Source organism: Lissotriton helveticus, chromosome 3_1 (genome assembly GCF_964261635.1).
Source record: "Lissotriton helveticus chromosome 3_1, aLisHel1.1, whole genome shotgun sequence".
Lineage (NCBI taxonomy): Eukaryota > Metazoa > Chordata > Amphibia > Caudata > Salamandridae > Lissotriton > Lissotriton helveticus.
This window is the reverse complement of record NC_136061.1, coordinates 854,679,917-854,699,096: the sequence shown is the minus strand read 5'-3', so window position 1 is coordinate 854,699,096 and position 19,180 is coordinate 854,679,917. Positions and strand designations below refer to the sequence as shown.

Sequence of the window (19,180 nt, the reverse complement as noted above, 5' to 3'; positions counted from 1 at the left end):
AAAATACACTGAATATGCAAGTAACAAAGAAGGGTTCATATTCACCAACATGCTCATATAAAGACAGGACAAAAATATACTGACAGATATCAACGCATACAAATACAGTTGACATATCAAGGCATATCCATACACATGGCACATCCATACACACACAAAGAAACATTCAGCCACGGAATATATAGCATGGATGACCCTATGTGGGCAAACTCCCAACCAAAGCCACACGTCTGAAAGTAAAACTGATGTGGTGGCAAGAAATAAGCAGACGTGTACTATTTAAAAACACATAACATAACATACATGGGTGGATGAATGCATGCGTGAGTGTACAAGTAGACAGACAGATACAAGGATGGATGATGTTCAAGGATGGACGGATGTGAGTGCAACATGAACATATTTATGGGGTGAAAAGGTTGATGAATAAAAAAATAAAAAGTGTTTTTGTTGTATTTTGCTGAAATCAAGGGATTTCATGGGCATCCTATATAGTCAGGGACTACCGTCCATCCCTCACCCCTGCCTTGTGTTCCCCCACATTTATCAGAAATTGGACATGAGAGAGGATTTTTCTTTGGAAGGCGGGGGGTCTTACAACCCCCCGGCCGTATTCATTAAATTGAAATAAACAATATTTACACAATAATTTATGCAGAAAACGTAATTGACATTAGATTACAATTCATGTAGACAGGTATCAAAGGGCTAACCTTAACATACTTCTAATACAAAGTATTTCCTATCCGAAACTAATATTTTGAATCATAATCACACATTATTAATTTTCTGCATATCCTATTTTTGGGCCTACGGCAAGGTCGCTAACCGGTGTCAGATCCTTATCAATCAGCCACGCCCTCACGTATGAGTGCGCATGTGCAGAGGGCCCGTTTACCGAGAGGGTACTAGCCCCCCGTCCCCGGTTACCCCCGTACGCTCCATGAACTCCATTAACAAAAGGGGGGCCATTGCACTCTGCGCCATTTAATGACGTCATAGTGCATGTGCGGGGTGGCCAACCAGCCTAAAGAAAGCGTGACTCCTCCCTCCCCCGCACCCATCCATCCAACCGGATGTACCGCTTCTGGGGTTCTAGGAGAGACCAGAATGGCGCCGCCCCCCAAGGACCTTAAATTGACTGCTCACCAATCACGACCTTACCGCCTGACCAAGAAATATCAATAAATACGACGATTGCTGACCTGTGAACGGGAAAAAGTCCTAAGGATAAAATTCACACCACAACACAGTTACTTTGGAAAAGAGCACTACAACCATGCAACAAGATCATCACACAAGAATCACTATCTGCTTCAGGGGATGGTGGGTGGGGGAAAAAGATAACAGCCTCTAATAGGCTGAGGGGGCAAAGGGCAGGCCTGGGGAGCGCGGGTACAAGAGAACGCCTTCCGCACTCCCCGGCCTTTTAAACCCTCCCAGTCAGACCAGTCTTAACTGGCCTGACCTCATCTCCCCCCTTTGACCCGGAAGCGATTCAATCGCTTCCGGGGCAACTGGAGAGCTGTACACCAATCAATGGTGGGGCGCGCTTACCACGTCATAATGACACGGCGGGGGCGCCAGGGGGAAGGTGGGCCGGCGCCCTGCCATACCTGCGGGGGGGCCGATGCGGCCCCTGCCTTTCCTTATGGTCAGGGACTACCGTCCATCCCCCTCTCCTGCCTTGTGTTCTCTATTTTATTGTTGATCCTCTTTACCGAGTGATTCAACGCTTTGACAGAATCCCCCCCTCCACCTGAGTCTGGGAATCATCTGAGACCAAACTATGGTACAGCCCTGGCATGTCTTAGCTAACCAGCCTACCTCAGAGATTATCTCCTCCATCAGGACCCTTCTCCCCAATTTTATCAGATCATTTCCGCCCGAGTGCAGGATAACCACTGTGGACGGCGGGGTGTGTGTTCAGCAACTCTGTAACAAACCCCCTAAACTGACTGAGTTAGAGACCCCCCCTACCATGAAAGGAAACCCTGAAACCTCCCTGTTCAGCCCTCTGTCTGTAATTACCTGTAAGAAAACCAGATTTGGCACGCTTTACATAAGAATGAACAATAACCCATACAACATGTGTATCCTTGTCCTGTGCATGGGTCCGCCGTGATAAAGATACTTGCTGGTGATGCGCTGACGGCAGTTTCTCCCCTGCGTGACAGGTTGGAGAAACTAAAATACAAGCAAACAAACAAGACAGAGATCAGTCCAATTGTTCTGCCACCCTCACAAAATGTGCAGCCGCACATAATGCTTGTAACAGAAGACCATCTCCCAATTCTTTTCACACTGCTATTGTGTAACCCTCTAGCAGTTGCCTCAGTGGCAGCCCCTATTCGGAACGAATGTGTCCCAAAATCTTTTGGACTTAAACCAGCCCTGTCAATTGTCATAGCCAACACCCTTTTGAATTGGAACCTGGTAAGTGGGGTACCATCTGCATGCATTAATAATGTCCCGCACTGCACCTACTCTCTGGTGGAGGAAGGCCTTCACGTGCATCACTGGGCAGCATGGGTTAGTTTGTGCCCGATGAAGTACCAGCCCCTCACCACAGGCTTCTTGATCAGTTTATGATTTCTCAATGGTAATTAACAGCGCATCACCTAGTATCCATGTGTGTTCAAGCTGGAGTCCCCCTAGCAGGTCCTGCTTATTGCTAGCCACCAGTTCCCCTACCCTGAAAGCCCCATAAAAGGCTAGTGAAAAGGTAGCTCTAAACAATAGCACCTCCCCTGTTGAACTGCAAATGCCACCCAGGGGATTTAATAGTGATGCCAGCCGCTCTAAACCTATGGGTTGTCTTGTGTCCATGGCGGTTCCTTGGAGGCGCCGCCAACCCTTCAGAGTCTTCTTCACAATGAAACTGTTTGTGGGGTCCTTGGTACCCTTGATCTATACAAAGAAAGAAACAGCTGCCACGTGCCGGCTGGCCGTCGCAGAGCGCCCCTCCCTGTGCAATGCTTCTAGGTACTGGGTGAAGCTCCCTGACTGATCCCATCTCTCCGCCCAACCCTGCCCCAGAAAAGTGCAGTAAGACAAAAATGCCCCTTCATAAGCAGTTCTGGTCCTCGGCGCTAGGCTAGCTGCCATGAGGTTCTGTAGCTGGGGGCACCAATCTGCCAGAGTGCTGCCGGGAAGTGTGTAGGTGTTGGCAGGGTATGCTCAGACGCGAGTCCCTTGCTCACTTTGCCACTGGATTCAAGCAAGCCAGGCTGAAGATGGCTGAAATGCCAGAAACCGGTCCTCGGAAGCTTGTTTCCGGTTCAGGGAAGGCATGGCTAGGCAGTTCGGGCTGGACTGTTCCCATGAGGCACAGGGTCAGACTGATTTGCATATGGCCATGTCTGAACTGGGGTGGCAGAGTGGGCTAAAGAACGTTGATGGATTAAACCCAGATCTGTTGACTGGGTGCGAGTGTTTGATTGGTTCAGATGCTCCGTCCATCCCCACCCCCTTTTGTATAATTTTGTTCACCATAAGTTGTCAGGGTATGCTCAGACGTGAGTCACTTGCTCACTTTGCCACTGGATTCAAGCAAGCCGGGCTGAAGACGGCTGAAATGCCAGAAACCGGTCCTCGGAAGCTTGTTTCCGGTCCAGGGAAGGCATGGCTTGGCAGTTCGGGCTGGACTGTTCCCATGAGGCACAGGGTCAGACTGATTTGCATATGGCCATGTCTGAACTGGGGTGGCAGAGTGGGCTAAAGAACGGTGATGGATTAAACCCAGATCTGTTGACTGGGTGTGAGTGTTTGATTGGTTCAGATGCTCCGTCCATCACCACCCCCTTTTGTACCACTTTGTTCGCCACATGTTGGCAGGGTATGCTCAGACGTGAGTCCCTTGCTCACTTTGCCACTGGATTCAAGCAAGCCGGGCTGAAGACGGCTGAAATGCCAGAAACCGATCCTCGGAAGCTTGTCTCCGGTCCAGGGAAGGCATGGCTTGGCAGTTCGGGCTGGACTGTTCCCATGAGGCACAGGGTCAGACTGATTGGTACATGGCCATGTCTGAACTGGGGTGGCAGAGTGGGCTAAAGAACGGTGATGGATTAAACCCAGATCTGATGACTGGGTGTGAGTGTTTGATTGGTTCAGATGCTCCGTCCATCACCACCCCCATTTGTGCCAACCCTTCAGAGCCTTCTTCACAATGAAACTGTTCGTGGGGTCCTTGGTACCCTTGATCTATGCAAAGAAAGAAACAGCTGCCACGTTCCGGCTGGCCACCGCCGCAGAGCGCCCCTCCCTGTGCAATGCGTCCAGGTACTGGGTGAAGCTCCCTGACTGATCCCATCTCTCCGCCCAACCCTGCCCCAAAAAAGTGCAGTAAGACAAAAATGCCCCTTCGTAAGCCGTTCTGGTCCTGGGCGCAAGGCTAGCAGCCATGAGGTTCTGTAGCTGGGGGCACCAATCTGCCAAAATGCTGCCGGGAAGTGTGTAGGCGTCGTCTCTGCAGAAGGTAGATGTTCCCTGAATACCTGCATCTTAAAAGTGAGAGAGTGCATCAGCTGCATTATTTAGCACCCCTGGAACATGTTTGGCCCTAAACTGTATGTTAAGCTTCATGCACACCAGCACTATCTCCTTCAGGAAGCGGAGTATCATTTTACACCGGGCCACCTGCTGTTTGATAAATTCAACTACTGTCATGTTATCAGATCAGAAAATTACAGATTGATTACCCAACTGCTGAGGCCAAACTGACAGTGCAACCCAGATTGGAAATAGTTCCAGGAAACCTATATTAGTTGCCAGACCACTCTCCTCCCACCATGCCGGCCACTGCTGTGCCACCCACTTGTTTCCAAGTATGGCGCCAGAAATGCCCTCCAGAAATGCAATCCAAATGCGCATGTCCTGGTGGACCTCGGCCGGCAGTCTTGTGTGATGGTGCTTCTCCTGCAGACTTGTCATGGTCTGCGAGATTGAGCGGGAGAGTTGTTGTGCCATGGGTATCACTCTCAGTGCGAAGTTCAACTGTCCAACAGTCTGCTGAAGCTGATGTAGTGTCACTTTGTCTTTGGCCAAACATTACTGGAGTGCTGCTCTAAATTTCATGATTTTGTCTTTAGGTAACCTAAAAACAACCCTCTATCGAGTCCAGTTCAATGCCCAAGAATTCTAATGTTGTTGCTGGACCCACCGTCTTTCCCGGCGCCAGCGGGACCCCAAAGGCCCGCATGAGCACGCAAAATTCCTGCAATGCCCACGCACATTCCCGAGAGCCCGCTGACCCGAGGAAGAGAAAGTCATCCAGATAATGCATGACGTGTTGGGACCCAGTTGTCTGTCTAAAAACCCACTCCAAAAAAGAACTAAAATTCTCAAAGTAGGTGCAGGAAACAGAACAAACCATGGGCATACACTTATCCATATAGAATTTGCCTTGAAATGAATAAACCTAGCAGATGGTGATCTAGAGGATGGACCGGCAATAGCCGGAAAGCGGATTCAATATCTGACTTTGCCAAAAGGGCCCCTGGTCCCAAAATTCTCAGCATATCCACCGCCTGGTCAAAGGAGGCATATTTAACGCTACAGATTTCTTCATTGATGGCGTCATTTAGCGAGGCGCCCCTAGACGCTGACAGATTATGAATCAGCCTCAACTCGCCCTCATCTTTCTTCAGCACCATGCCCAGGGGTGAGCAAACAAAATTGTGGACAGGGATGTGATCAAAAGAACCCGCTATTCTGCCCAGGAGCAGTTCTTTTGCAGTTTTGGTCGCTGCCACCTCTGGGTTGTTCCTAACAGACAGTTGATTTCTACACTCTGACGTTCCTGTGTAGTCCACCGCTGGGATCCTAAAGCCATTCAAAAAACCTTCTTGCAACATCCTAGCAGAGACATCGTCTGGGTACCTGTTCAGCCAAGGAGTCATAGCCAGAACGTCAATGGGTGAATGCGACACCAGCTGTACTCTCTCCCTATTCCTGTTTCTTACTTCCCCTGTTTCCAGAGGAGGCACCACCTTTTTTGCGGCATGTTGTTTCCGGTGAGAAGGTTGGTTACAAATGGGCCTTGTGCCCTGGTGCATGATCGTTTATTAAAATCCCAGCAAACCCCTTTTCGCCCACCACTGTTCCCTGCACCTGGGGCCGTGCCCCCGCCCTGCACCAGCCAAAAGGGCTGAGGGGATTTGGAGGGTAGCTTCTGTTCTAGCTCTGCCCCGCACTACCAGACTGTCCTGCTGTAAACTGACCATACCATGACATGGAGTCAACCTGATCCCAGGTAAGTGATAAGTCAAACTCTTTAGCTTTCCTGAAACTCATGTCATAATCCTTCCATCCTACACCCCCATATTTATCATGGAATGTTGTGATACTACTCTGGTAACACGCCATCTCTGCTTGCAAGTTAGGGGAACGCTCAGCTGTAATAGCCATAAACACCGAGAAGGCTCTAATCCAATTGTTCAATGTTTCCTCCACCCTGAATCTCGCCATTTCCACCCGCCATTCACTAGGCAACATCCAATCCTTCTGCTTCCTAGCATATTCCATTTCCCTGTTATCCACAAGCACAGAAAACATATTGATATAAGCGCCATCCCAAATTAATTCCTTCACTTCTCGTGTTACATGCCGAGCCAAATGTTCCCTCCTAGAGGGCAATGTACCCTAGCCGAGCAATGGTAATGCCACCTCCTTACCAATTTCCCCGGCACACGTTGGTTCTACCATATTGTTTTTTCCGGGTTTGCTGCCTGGATACGCTGTTTGTGAAGGACTAGGAATACTCGGCCCCTCGCTACTTGGGGCAGACATGATCTTCGCCACCATCTTATGTGCCTCAGCTAAAGGATCCTCCCCCACCTCTTTCGCGCCCACTGAAGACGGTAACATTCCCCCCTTTCCTAGCCAAGGGAGAACTGCAGCTATCTGCACCGCTAGCTCAGGTGGAACCTGACCAACCCCTGCTGGTGTTGAAACAGGGATGGGGGTTGCTGCGTTTGGGACAGGAATCCCCGGGACTGGCGCGGGGTTAGATGTGGATACCACCGGGACTACAACTGGGACCACCAGAGGCACTAAGCTTGGTGTTGGCCCGGGTGTGGCAGGTGCCAGGGTTGCAGGTAGAATTACCGGAATCTGAGGAGTAGTTATAGGGATCACCGGTGGCACCAGCCCCCCTACAGGACCCCCCCTCGAAGGAGCCTCTCCACTATGTTGCTTTGGATCTCGAACATTCCCCCTCTTGACTCTAGCCCGCTTGGGGAGGGGATCCACTTCCCCCCTGGGTTGCGGGGGTATTATCGTTCGCTTGGGCCTGCCTGATGGCCCAGCCTGTTCATCCAACCTCTGCCTGAGCTCCACCACGCTCTTTCCTATCTGTTCTACTTTCCCCCATCTCCTGTTCATCGTTGCCATACTATGCATCATACCTTGCAGCATATGTTCCATGCGGGAACGCTTTGCGCCACGTTTACTAGCCATCCTCTTTCACCCAACAACTGCTAGGTCACCAACACCTGCAATAACACTGCGAGCACAATGCTATTTTGCTACCACCAGGACCTAACCCGGCTTTTACCTGCAGAAGTTGGGGGTACACAGACTGGCCCTAAGCACCAAGCAACTGGGAACGTGCCACACCAGCTATCCTGGGTGTTGGGCGAGCGCACTCTAGCCCGGCGGCCCTCAGAAGCAGTGAAGTGCAGGCCTGCCTGTGTCCCCTGTCAGCGATGTCCACAGTGTCAATACCCAGCGTTCACAGCAGAGCCCCTTTTTGTGCTCCTATGATGGAAAACAGATTTGCATATATTAGGGACACACAAAAAACAAACGTATTCAACCCTGCAGTAGTGGATGAGCATCAGTAATAGCATACAGGCCTTCAAAACACAGGGCTATTAAGACGTTTAATGTAATTTAAATCCCCCCAGCACTATAACCACTGTGCTCCTAATTATCGCTGGGTTATTTATTAAATGCCTGCCAGGGATCGAACCCCCACCGTCCACTGTACAAGCTACTGGCTGCGAGCAAAACGGAGAGCTAACCTCCTACAACATCAGGCAGAGGAAACCAAACACTGCCTGTTCCACAGAAACCCCGACAACCAGCCCTCAATGCTTTTCAAATGCCCCAAAGCCCCGGTAATCTGAATTGCCTTTAGACCCTTATAATTACCAATGCCCCTACAACAGCAGGCAGAGAAAAACGAAACACTGCCTGGTCCACAAGAGCCCCGATGCATTTAAAATGCCCCTAGAGCCCAGTTAATCTAAATTGCCCTCAGACTATTCAATGCTCAAGCGCGGCCGAATTGGAGCGCGCTGCACTGCCTCAGACAACTGCCCTCGGTACCCTTTGGCACCTGTGAGCACGTGTGTGCGCCTTACCGATTTGCCAGGTCTACCTCTAAACGGTCTCCTAAGACACCCGGACTCCTCGGCAACTCCTTGTTCCTGCCGCACGTTCGCCAGCTCCCGCTCTCGGCGCCGATGCGATGCCCACGAGGAAAACCCTACGCACGCTCCTGCCTGCTCCTTCGACCCTGCAGAGGAGAAACAAAAGAAAGCGCCGTCGTCCTGACCTCCTCGCCGACGCTATCCGGGATAAACCTGTAAGACAACAGAGAGAAAAAGATAACAGCCTCTAAGAGGCTGTGGGGGCAAAGGGCAGGCCTGGGGAGCGCGGGAACAAGAAAACGCCTCTCTGCTGTCTTGTTTTCGTCTGTCAGATTCCTTCTGACAGTGGTGAGTTTTTGGATACCGAGGCAGTAGCCTCATTACTCCACAATCATTTTGAATTTTTTAGTCGCTGTTTAGATTGTCTTATTGATGTGTGACGCTTTGTCACAGTTGAGGTTGCATCACATGGTCATCTCAGTGATGGGCCGCGGGTAGCGGTCGATTGAGTATGCAGAATTGTCAGCATGTTTCCTCAGAGGGTCTTGTCTTTGTCCATCAAGTTCCTTCTGATAGTGTTGAGTTTTGGTTGCTTGCCGAGGCTGTTATGCCATCTGGCAGCGGTGGGTTTTGTGTACCTGCCGGCGTTTGCCTTCAAGCAGTGCTGAGTTTTTGGATGCTGCGTTTCTGTTTCAGTTTCGCAAGGTTAGCGCTTCAATGGGACGCGGGTAGCGGTCAAATGGGTTCGTAGAGATGTCTGCGAGTTTCCTGATCAGTGGGTTTTCCTTTTGATCTAATCCTGTGTAGAATTTCCTGTTGAGTTTGAGGAGATGGTCGTCCAACATCTCAATCCCTAAGTCTCTGTGGAGGTCTGCTGTTCGTGTGAACATAGGTGCACCTGCTGCAATCCGTAAGGCCTTGTTCTGTACTTTCTGTAGGTCCATCCGAAGCTGTGGGCGGCAGCCACTCCAAACTGGTGAAGCGTATGTCAGAGTTGGTCGAATTATTGCAGTGACGACTCGCACCTTGCTCTGCATGGGCATCGACTTAGTCTTCAGGAGTGGGTATAATGCAGCCAGTTTGGATGCTGCTTTCTGGCAGGTCTTCTCTATGTGGTTTCTCCAGCTGAGTTTAGAGTCCAGAGTCACCCCCAGGTAGGAGCTGCTGTTTTCCCATTTGACCTCGTCCCCGTTGAGGAGGATCTGTGGGTGTTTCCTGTTCTGCTTCCTGGTAAATAATGTTGCAGTGGTTTTGCCCGTGTTCAAGGTGATCTGCCAGTCGCTGTACCATTCGGAGAGTCTGCAGAGCGATGTCTCCAGGTTCTTAGCCACTTCCTTGTCGCTGAAGGATTGAGAGATGACCGCAACATCATCTGCGTAAAGGGCAAGATCAGTCTTCTTTAGGTCCGTGGGGATGTCGTTTGTGAATATGTTGAAGAGGAATGGTCCTAGGATTGATCCCTGAGGCACTCCAGCAAGAATTGGGCGTGGCGATGAGCATTCTTCTCGCACTGCCACGTGAAAGGTCCGTTTTGTCAGGTAGCTGGACAGTAGCTTGACCAGGTAGCTGGGAAACTGGAGCTTGATAAGTTTATAAAGCAGTCCCTCGTGCCATACTCGGTCAAATGCTTTGGCTACGTCCAGAAAGACTACTCCGGTAGACTTGTTGATGTTGAAACCATGGCTGATGATGTCCACAACTCTGAGGAGTTGGTGATTGGTTGAGTGATCTTTCCGGAACCCAAACTGTTCTTTAGCAAGGAGGTTGTTGCTTGTCGCAAAGTCCACGAGACGGGCGTGGATGACTTTTTCAAAGAGTTTTGATAGGCCAGATAGCAGACTTATGGGGCGGTAATTTGCAGGGTCTCGCAGTGGTTTCCCAGCCTTGGGGAATACGACGACTCTTGCTTCTTTCCAGGTGTTTGGGAAATACTGGTGCTGCATGCATGCGTTAAATATCTCAGCAAGGTGATCCACTGCAGTATCTGGTAGCATCTTGATGGCTTGGTTGACTATTCTGTCCTTCCCTGGTGCCTTGCCGTTTTTTAGTGTTTTTGCCAGGGCCACACTCAATGTGTGCAGTTTCTGTTTCTGGTGGGTGCTCCCGGTCATGCTTGGCGACCTCTTGCTCTACTTCTGTTGCCAGTTTGCTTGCCTGGTTGGGCTGAATGATGCCTCCAGCGTGTCAGCGAAGACCTCAGCCTTATCCCTGCTGCTGCATGCCAGGTGAGTCGTCCCTTGTATCGGTGGGTTTGGTTCCTTCTTCCCAGTCAGGCGGCGGGTCATTCTCCATAGAGAGTTGTCTGAGTCCTTTAGGTTAGCTGTAGCTGCTTCCCATTTTTCGCCTCTGTGCTGGCTTATTTGCATCTTCAGCTGTCTTGTCAGTTCATTATACTTCTTCAGCAGGTCGGGGGTGCGGTTCCTTTGCCACTCTCTGCGGGCTCTGTTCTTGGCAGCTATTGACTGCTTGATGCCCTTCGGGAGATCGTAGATAGAGCATCGTTGTAGTTTCTGCTCTGGAATGCTGCGCTCAATAGCTGTGTGGATTGAAGCTGTGAAGTGGTGAATCGCCTGGTCAATGTCTTCAGTGCTTCGCAGGGGACCTGGGACCAGTGTCTCCTCCAGGCATCTCTTGTATAGGCACCAATCCGCCTTCTTGAAGTTGTGTCTGGTGCCCTGCGGCTGGTCTTCAAGTACGTCTCCAACTGTGATCAACACTGGGTTGTGGTCGGATGTCAGCGCTGTTAGGGTTTCAAGCTCCATAGACTGGGAGAGATTCTTCATGACCACAATGTCCAGAACATCCGGTTTATGCAGTGCAAAGCCTGGATAGTGTGTTGGTTGAGTCGGGCCGGCCACTACAAAGTCCTCCTTCTTTGAGTGGGCAAGTAGGGCGTGTCCTTTGCTGTTTCCCGTCCGAGAGTTCCAGCATTTGTGCTTGGCATTAAGGTCACCTCCAATTAGTGTTGGGATGCTGGGGTCCAGTAGAGCATCCAGGTCCTTTGGGCTTAGCTTGCCTGGGGGTGAGTAGGCGGCGATCAGCCGCAGCGGGCCTGCAGATGTCTGGATCTGTATGCCAGTTGCTTCAATGCTCCCAACTGGTGGTAGAGAGATCTCATGGTGCTTCACTTTTGTGCTGACGATCACCGCTGTTCCTCCACCCTTGGCTCCAGTGGTGCGATCTGTGCGGTATACCCTGTGGTTTGCTAGGGTAAGCTTCTGGCTTCCTTGGAGGTGGGTCTCGGAGATAAGCGCTATATCCATGTCCATGGTTTCCATCAGGTGCAGGAGTTCTGCAGTTTTCTTCTGAATGCCATTAGCATTCCACATCACGAAGAGGGAGTTTCTTTTAGATTTTGCTGCCATTGCTGGTGTTTTCTTCGCCCTGGAAAAGTCCGGCGATAAGATTCGCCACCATTGTCACCATCGGGTGGATGTTCATATCTGCAACTGTTTTTGCAATCTTCGCGATGAGTTCCTGCCAGTTGATGGCTGAGCCTATTTCACAGGATGGTCCTGGTGCAGTTGTTGGAGGTGGGCTGGTTGAGCCTGTTCCACAGGATGTTCCCGGTGCGGTTGCTGGAGGTGAGCCGACTTGTTTCGGTACCATGACGTCCGCGTATGTCCTTCCATCCACGTGTGCATCTGTACTGTTGACGGTTGCATTGGGGGTTGGGATCCTGTGTTCCAATGCAGGTCTGCGGTTGTAGGTCTTCCTGTGATGCTGGTCTGTTGCTGATGGTTGTTGGGAAGACCTTTGTGGTTGTGGGGGTGGCTTGCGGTGTTCAACCTTCTTTGCGTTCTGTAGGTAGGGACAGCCGCGATAGCTCGCTGGGTGGGGCCCTGCGCAGTTGGCACACTTTGCTGGTTCGGTTTCCCGGTTCCTTGTGCATTGGGTAGAGGTGTGTTCGCCTCCACAGCGTACACACTTTGGCTTCTGCTGGCAGAAAGCAGAGGTGTGCCCCAGGCGCTGGCAGTTGTAGCACATGACTGGTCCTCGTTTCCCTCTAGGTGCTTCTGTGGTTACGATGCAGCCGCAGAGACGTGTGACTGCTGAGAGGTCTGCTGGTTTCCCGTCGTGGCTTGCTGACAGGGTTACGACAAAAAGGGGGAATTTCTTGCTCTTGTCTGCAGGAGAGGCAATCTGTGCGATGTTTTTGACTGGAAGCCCGCGTTCAGCTAAGTCCCCAGTGATGAGCTCAAGTGATGCATTTGCTGGGAGCCCCCGTATTACAAAGCGCTGGGCTTTTGCAGTGGTCATTGGAAAGGTGTAATACTCCATTTTCTGGACGGTAAGTGTGCTGGTCACGCTCTTGTAGTCCTCTGGGGTGGTGAGCATAATCTTGGCGTGGTCTTGCCTGGGCTTGATCGTGTAGGGGGAGTCGCAGTGTTCATCCAGCATCTCCACGAGGTCCTTGTGAGTGGCTAAGTTCTTCAGGATGATGGGGGGGATCCTTAGTCGCTTGGTGGGACCTGAGGAGGTCTCGGGTTCAGGAGCGGTGTGGTCTTGAGGGTGGGCGTCAGCGTCCTGGGTAACTTGGAGAGCCAGGTAGCGGTTTGAGGTTGTTATTACGCAGCTTGCGGGGGGAGGGCGGGCAAGCTTTTTTACTTTCTCTGGTGAATCTGGGCACGATTCGCGCCCCCTCTTCATTTTAATCAGCCATTCCATGTCGCCTTCGGCGGCGGTGCTAGGTTGAGCCATGGCGACTGCCTCCGTGGTCATTTGATGCAGCTGGATGGGGTGGGGGGGGGGTTAAGGGGGTTCGGGCTCTTTCTCCTTCCCCTCTTTGGCGCGCAGCCTGGCCCCGGTCAGGCCAGGGGGACGCAGGCCCGGCACCTTAGAGGAGCGGGAGAGAGGGCAGAGCGGGGTGGGCCGGGCTGGGCCGAGTGACGGCGTGCAAGATAAATCAAGCAAATAAATCAGGCAGCGGAAAAGATTCAACAAGCAGAGCGCAGGTGAGCAACTGGAATCTGAAAAGGAAAATCAAACAGGCAGCGGAAGCGATTCAACAGGCGGAGCGCAGGTGAGCAACTGGAATCTGAAAAGTAAAATCAATCAGGCAGTGGAAACGGTTCAATGAGCAGAGCGCCGCAATTACCAGGTGCAAACTGTTACTAAAATCACGTTGCAGGAATTAATTGGGCACAGTGCAGCAATGCAGGACACAGGAACAAGCTAAGGAATTTAGCCCATCAAGCAGAATTCAGCAAGTCAATTTGCAATCAGTAGCAACAAGAAATACAATCAACAAAGCACTAAGCAGAGCAAGCAAGGTAAAAAGCTGATTAAGCAGTGAAAACAGTGAAAACAGGCCAATTCTACCACAAAGGACAGAAAATGGCGCCTACCTGGTGTCTGAGGTATCAGCTGATGCAGTCATCGGCTCCGGAAGCTCCACCGGGCAAATCAGGTCCTCTGGGGGCCGTCTCGATCAAACTCTGGAAGCAAATGGCGGCCAGGGCGCAGCTCCGACTCCGAGTCACCAACTCAGCTGATCATCCAGATGTCCGGCATTCCGGCTTACAGCTCCGACGTGCGCCATCCGAGGTCGGTCAAAATGAAATCCCCATCGGGTCGAGAAATCAATCAGAGAAGGAATCAAATCCAATCAATCCATGGCGTCTACCGGGGCAATCCCGCGCTTCCCGGCCTTTTAAACCCTCCCAGTCAGACCAGTCTCAACTGGCCTGACCTCAGCTCTGCCCTTTGACCCGGAAGCGATTCAATCGCTTCTGGGTCAACTGGGGAGCTGTACACCAATCAAGGGTGGGGCGCGCTTACCACGTCAATGATGCGGCGGGGGTGTGCCCCACCATGGGTTGTAAACAGGGGGAAGGGGGGGCCGGCGCCCTGCTATACCTGCGGGGGGGGGGGGGCCAATGCGGCCCCCGCCTTTCCTTGTTGTCATTTTGCTACAGTGTCTTTTGCAGCCGAAGTTACGACGTTTGGTAAACTATTTTCTAGATTCATCACAAAAAATAAGTGTCTTAAAAACACTAATTCTGAAACGTTAATTTTGGTGTGTGTAGTTCTACCAGTCAAAACGCACTCCAAATGTTTTTCATGTGAGGGAAGAGACCCTAGCAAAAGTGAAACAGCAAGCAGATTAACTGTGAGAAAAACATATCTTGGTTTTGCTTCAGCTAGAAGTGCTGTGCCGTGTATACAAGTAATGAGAGCAAATGGCTGAGTTCCTCGTACAAGGTGAGGACAGGAGCATTTACAACAGAGCTCGAATGACATAAGGACACCACATGGTAACAGTGTAACATCTAAATAGCTTCACTTCTTTGCAGTCTCGTCAAGCAGGAATCACAAAGCGCATAACTTCGCTCACCAGAACTAACTTCCTTCTTCTTGTTTTATACGAAGCACAATTGTCATGAATGATGCTACTGCACCACAAAAGCAAAATCTAATGAAAGTAGCCCAAGGGCAGATTCACGAAGCTTTTTAAGACGTGCAAGGGAAATGTGACTTTTATTCACAAAGACAAGGTCTGTCAATGTTTTGTGTAGCTGTGCTAGGGAAGACTCTGGAAAAGACTTCTCATTTGTAAGTACAGGCCTGGCAGTAGCTTTAGTGAGGCCCTGGTGATCACAAACGTGATGCATGACGCGGATTTCAAAACTTATCTAAATGTTGATCCTACATTTCATGTTTGCTCCTGTATGATGTTCAAAAAGTGATTTTGCACATAAATGTATTTTTGTTTCTAAACATGATTTGTGGTACCAAATGTGTTTACCCAGTCTTGCAGAGTGTACAGTGTTGTAGTTGCATTTATATGTGCTTCATACCCCTTCCAAGAGCATTTACAGGCTGGTCGCATGACACATTGCTGCAGTGATATGAAAGGAAAAGCATGTGTCTGTCATGTGGCTTAAAGGGTAGGGTTGCTGTCCTGCATCCTGTGGACCAAGGGTGCAGGAGAAAAGTGTGAGAAAGGCCAAGCTGAGTTTGCAAGCAAATATCTACCAGGGCATGAATTACATATCAGACCCTTAATTGGGTGCGCCCAGGGTAGACTGAGACAGTGCACCCCATCACAACAACAAATCCTGTACTAATTGCTTGCACCTGCGCAGATGAGAGACCATCAGTGAAAGTCAAAGCAGTGGTTTGAAGCCATGGCGTCGTCTTTTACTAGTCGCAGACTCCCTTTGCTTAAAAAGTGGGAAAGGCATAAAAGGCGTGCCTTTAAAATGTTGGAAAGGCCTTCCCCTGCATTACTTCATCCACCTGCAGGGCAATGCCAAGCGTGCATCTCAAGGGCCCTTTCTGTATATGATCCCAGGTATTGATTGGTCTGTATCATACCATTGAGCTCACAAAGTAGTGGGATAGGAAGTACCCAAGTGGTGAAGATGGATGATACCCTTAAGAGGTGGAATCATGCATCAACTTTAGTTTATTCCCAGAGCTCCACACAGGGGTGGTATAGCAGCAATCCATAGGAATAGGCATTATGAAACCAGTCATGGTAAACGCTCTGAAGATTCCACCCAGGATAGGTGGAAGCAGCCTGAAGAAATCATCATCATCATAGAACTAGCCGCAGTATATGCTCTAATGGTTCCACTGTGGAGCTACTGAAAAGCAGCTGCATATGAGATGTCCTTAGTATATGATTGGGTAATCCACCTGGGTATAGCAAAGAGCAACCAATAGGAAGCAGTAGTCCTCATGCTATCAGCCATAGTATATTTTGTGAGAAATCTTAGGTGGTTCTGCACTTAAATGTGATTTTGCACCTAAATATAATTTGTTCTCCTTCTGCTGCAATTACGCCAAGGATGACTTTGCATCTCCATTCGCTCTTAATCAAAATGAGGTCAAAATGATGTGTAACTTTTACTCCCAGTGTTACATCTTACTACTGCATTGACTCTTTATTGACTGATACCCCACAGCCTAATACTCCATCTGTTGTATACTGAACAACACCGCAGAGATCCAATTTATTTCCTTTATCGATTTTAAAAGTTTTGTATAATGTAAACAAGACCGAATAGGTATTTGAGGGTTTCGCATTAGAACAGTTTCAACCTGCAGAATGCTGTTTACATACAAACAGTTTGACAAGAAGTTTCACAAAAGAACATATCCCCCCGATTCAAAGCCACCCTGAAATCCCACAAACACTGAGCTCTGATGACCAGCCTGGAAACCTCAAGCAGGATAAATACCGTAGTCTTAGACTGGCCTCAGACAAACTCTTTTCTTACACAGGACATACTCTCCTGGATGATACACTAAACGTTTTCTACTAAGAGCTTCAAAATGAGTTCCCCATTAGTCCCAAGCGGGCTGGTAACCTGGATCAATGGCCCCAAAGGCATTCCTAGTAGCACAGGGACATAGACCATGCTTCAATCATCAGATATAAACATCAATTTCTACACCAAATTGCTTGTTACCATGGAGGTCCTAAAAACGTCTGTGATGGCTAAAACTGATATTGTACCTATCATCTCTGCTCACTATGACACCTCTGGCTCATCCATCAATCTCCCCATATTCACCCACACGCCCTTCATGGAATAAAACACAACAGCATAATGCAGCATAAGTCAAAGCACCATAGCCTGGAACAACCCCACAAGTCACCCAGTAGCCACAACCTCCTCTCGATACTGCCTCCCTCTGTCAACGAATGCTTGGTCCAGTCCAGCTACACCAAAACAATAACAGCCGTACATCGACTGCCACATATATCGACTCCACACCATTGACTACTACTGTATCATCAAGGTAAGAAGATATAGAGAAGGGTAGATCCACGTCTAGTTAACTTAGTGATATAATACAAGCTGATAATATGGAATCAATATACGCGCAGGATGATTAAAAACACACCCAGCACACAAACTGACTCTCCACAGAGAGACAATCACCCATAAGTACGATTGTCATAAGAAATATGGCCACTTGTCTCATACTTAATTAAGACCTCTTTCCACTGACCAAGGCACACATGTCTTATCCCCTCCCATAAATGAATTCTTGACATTAAGCTGAAGCAGAGCCCTCTGCATCCCAAGACTCAAAAGTTTGCAAAGCACATTCTCTATTGTCTCTCCCTCGCCACAAGCACTCTCCTCCCAAGAACAGTTCTATTACACCCCCCCCACACACACCTCACCCAACACACCTTCTCATGTAGAACCCAAAATGCTCACCACACCCAACACTTCTGAGAATTCCTCCTGACACATTACCTTTAACAAACCCCACACATTGACCCTTGATCCCAAGACAGTCCCCAGTGCTAAGGTAATTTTACCCAATCAGTCTCAGAAGATCCACCTCCTCTCAGCTCAGTGACCTGCACATCACAACAAAGCTGCCTTACGGAACAGTAGGTCAGCGGTCTCGGGTGTAACTTCCATATGTGTCCTCACCCAAGAGTGTGACCTTGATGCTACTGGAGTGAAGGACACCTGGCCGTGCTCACCCCCAAGAATACAACATCTGCCACCCTGAAAGGGCATACAAGCCTCGTTTGGTAGCTTGCCTGTATCGACCAGGAGTCGTATAAATGGAAACTGATTAACTTAATAAACCCTTCCTTGTTCCGGTGGGTCAGTGCACAGTACAAACACAACACCTAAATCACTTCGGTGTGGAGTATTCATGTGTGAATCGCAATCCAGATTAGTTTCAGCTGGTCCCAAATTAATCAACGTGTCTATCTCCACCTTAATGAGATCAAATTAAATCAACCAAGAAAAAACACACGCTGGGCCGTTACTGCTATCATCACTAGGAACCAATCTGATTGAGTAAAGTCCTCCCAGAATCGACTAATGGACACTTTCTGCCGTCAAAGGGCATCCTTACGCTAAGGGTCACTCCCTATACCATACATGCACAGTGCTTCCAGTCATCACTTGTTGTGTGTCTTCAGATACAGTTCCTCGCTGCCCGTTGACTTGCACCGATTTAATGTTAGTGTGGGAAGCAAAACATGACAATATATTAGGCAGGCGCTGTGGTATACCTGTCCTCATTCTCGTGGCACTCGCAGTCTGAGGGAGAAATCCCTGCACTGCTGCTGCCATGTTTCAGGTGCTCTTTGAGGAAAAACTGTTTTTGTGAAGAAGGGATACGTGCATTGCTACTGCCCGTCTACCTGGTTGGGAGTTAGTGAAACTTAGTAAAACATTTTCACTATACAAAATCCATACGATTGTCTTTTTCAGAGTACATACATCTAAATATAAAAATATAAACACACTTGTTTGCGTGGCTATTTTCCACTCACTTTTTCCCATTTTCTCTTGTGATTCTTACCTGAAGGACTCTTGAATTTCAGATGCTGCTGAGCGGAATTTCCGCCGTTCGCCGACAGGGCTCCTGCTCCCGTCTCTTCTACCAGAGCACACCCACCCTTGCTCACCGGTTTCAGGTCGAAGTCCGTTCTTCTTCGGTTTTAGTGCATAAAAAGCCTGTCCTGGACGGGAGGAGTCATGACACCGAGGCTGACTGTGAAAATACAGGAAGTGGCTGTTTTGACAGTTTCTCCCGGCCATGTTTGTGGAGGCACTGCCGACGACGTTTCACCGTAAATGAAGTTCATAGCCTTAAGGCATTCCTTGTCAGGCAATGTGAATAAATGCCTGCGCGCCGAACACCAAGACTGAAAGAATTGAATCCACCACATTCCTCTTTAATTCACTACATGACATTGCGTACCCTTTATCTAGAGCTTTAAGTGGGATGAAAAAATTGGGGGAAGGGTGTCTCTCAAAGGGCCAGGCCAATGCAATTAAGGGTGTGGCTTAAACACTTAAGATAAACAA

At 49.5% G+C, this 19,180-nt stretch overlaps 1 protein-coding gene across 2 annotated transcripts in view; it reads right to left on the bottom strand.

Annotated features, from left to right (window-relative positions):
* Positions 1–18,934, bottom strand: part of LOC144823038 (uncharacterized) — a 203,833-nt gene extending 184,899 nt beyond the window's left edge. The window contains exon 1 of one of the 2 annotated variants that reach the window (XM_078681181.1): positions 18,672–18,934. The gene's annotated coding sequence lies outside the window, so the exon portion shown is untranslated. Of the gene's footprint in view, positions 1–17,661; positions 17,926–18,671 lie in introns of those variants that run through there. The other variant, XM_078681182.1, reaches the window with a different exon arrangement.
* Between the last annotated feature and the right edge of the window lie 246 nt (positions 18,935–19,180).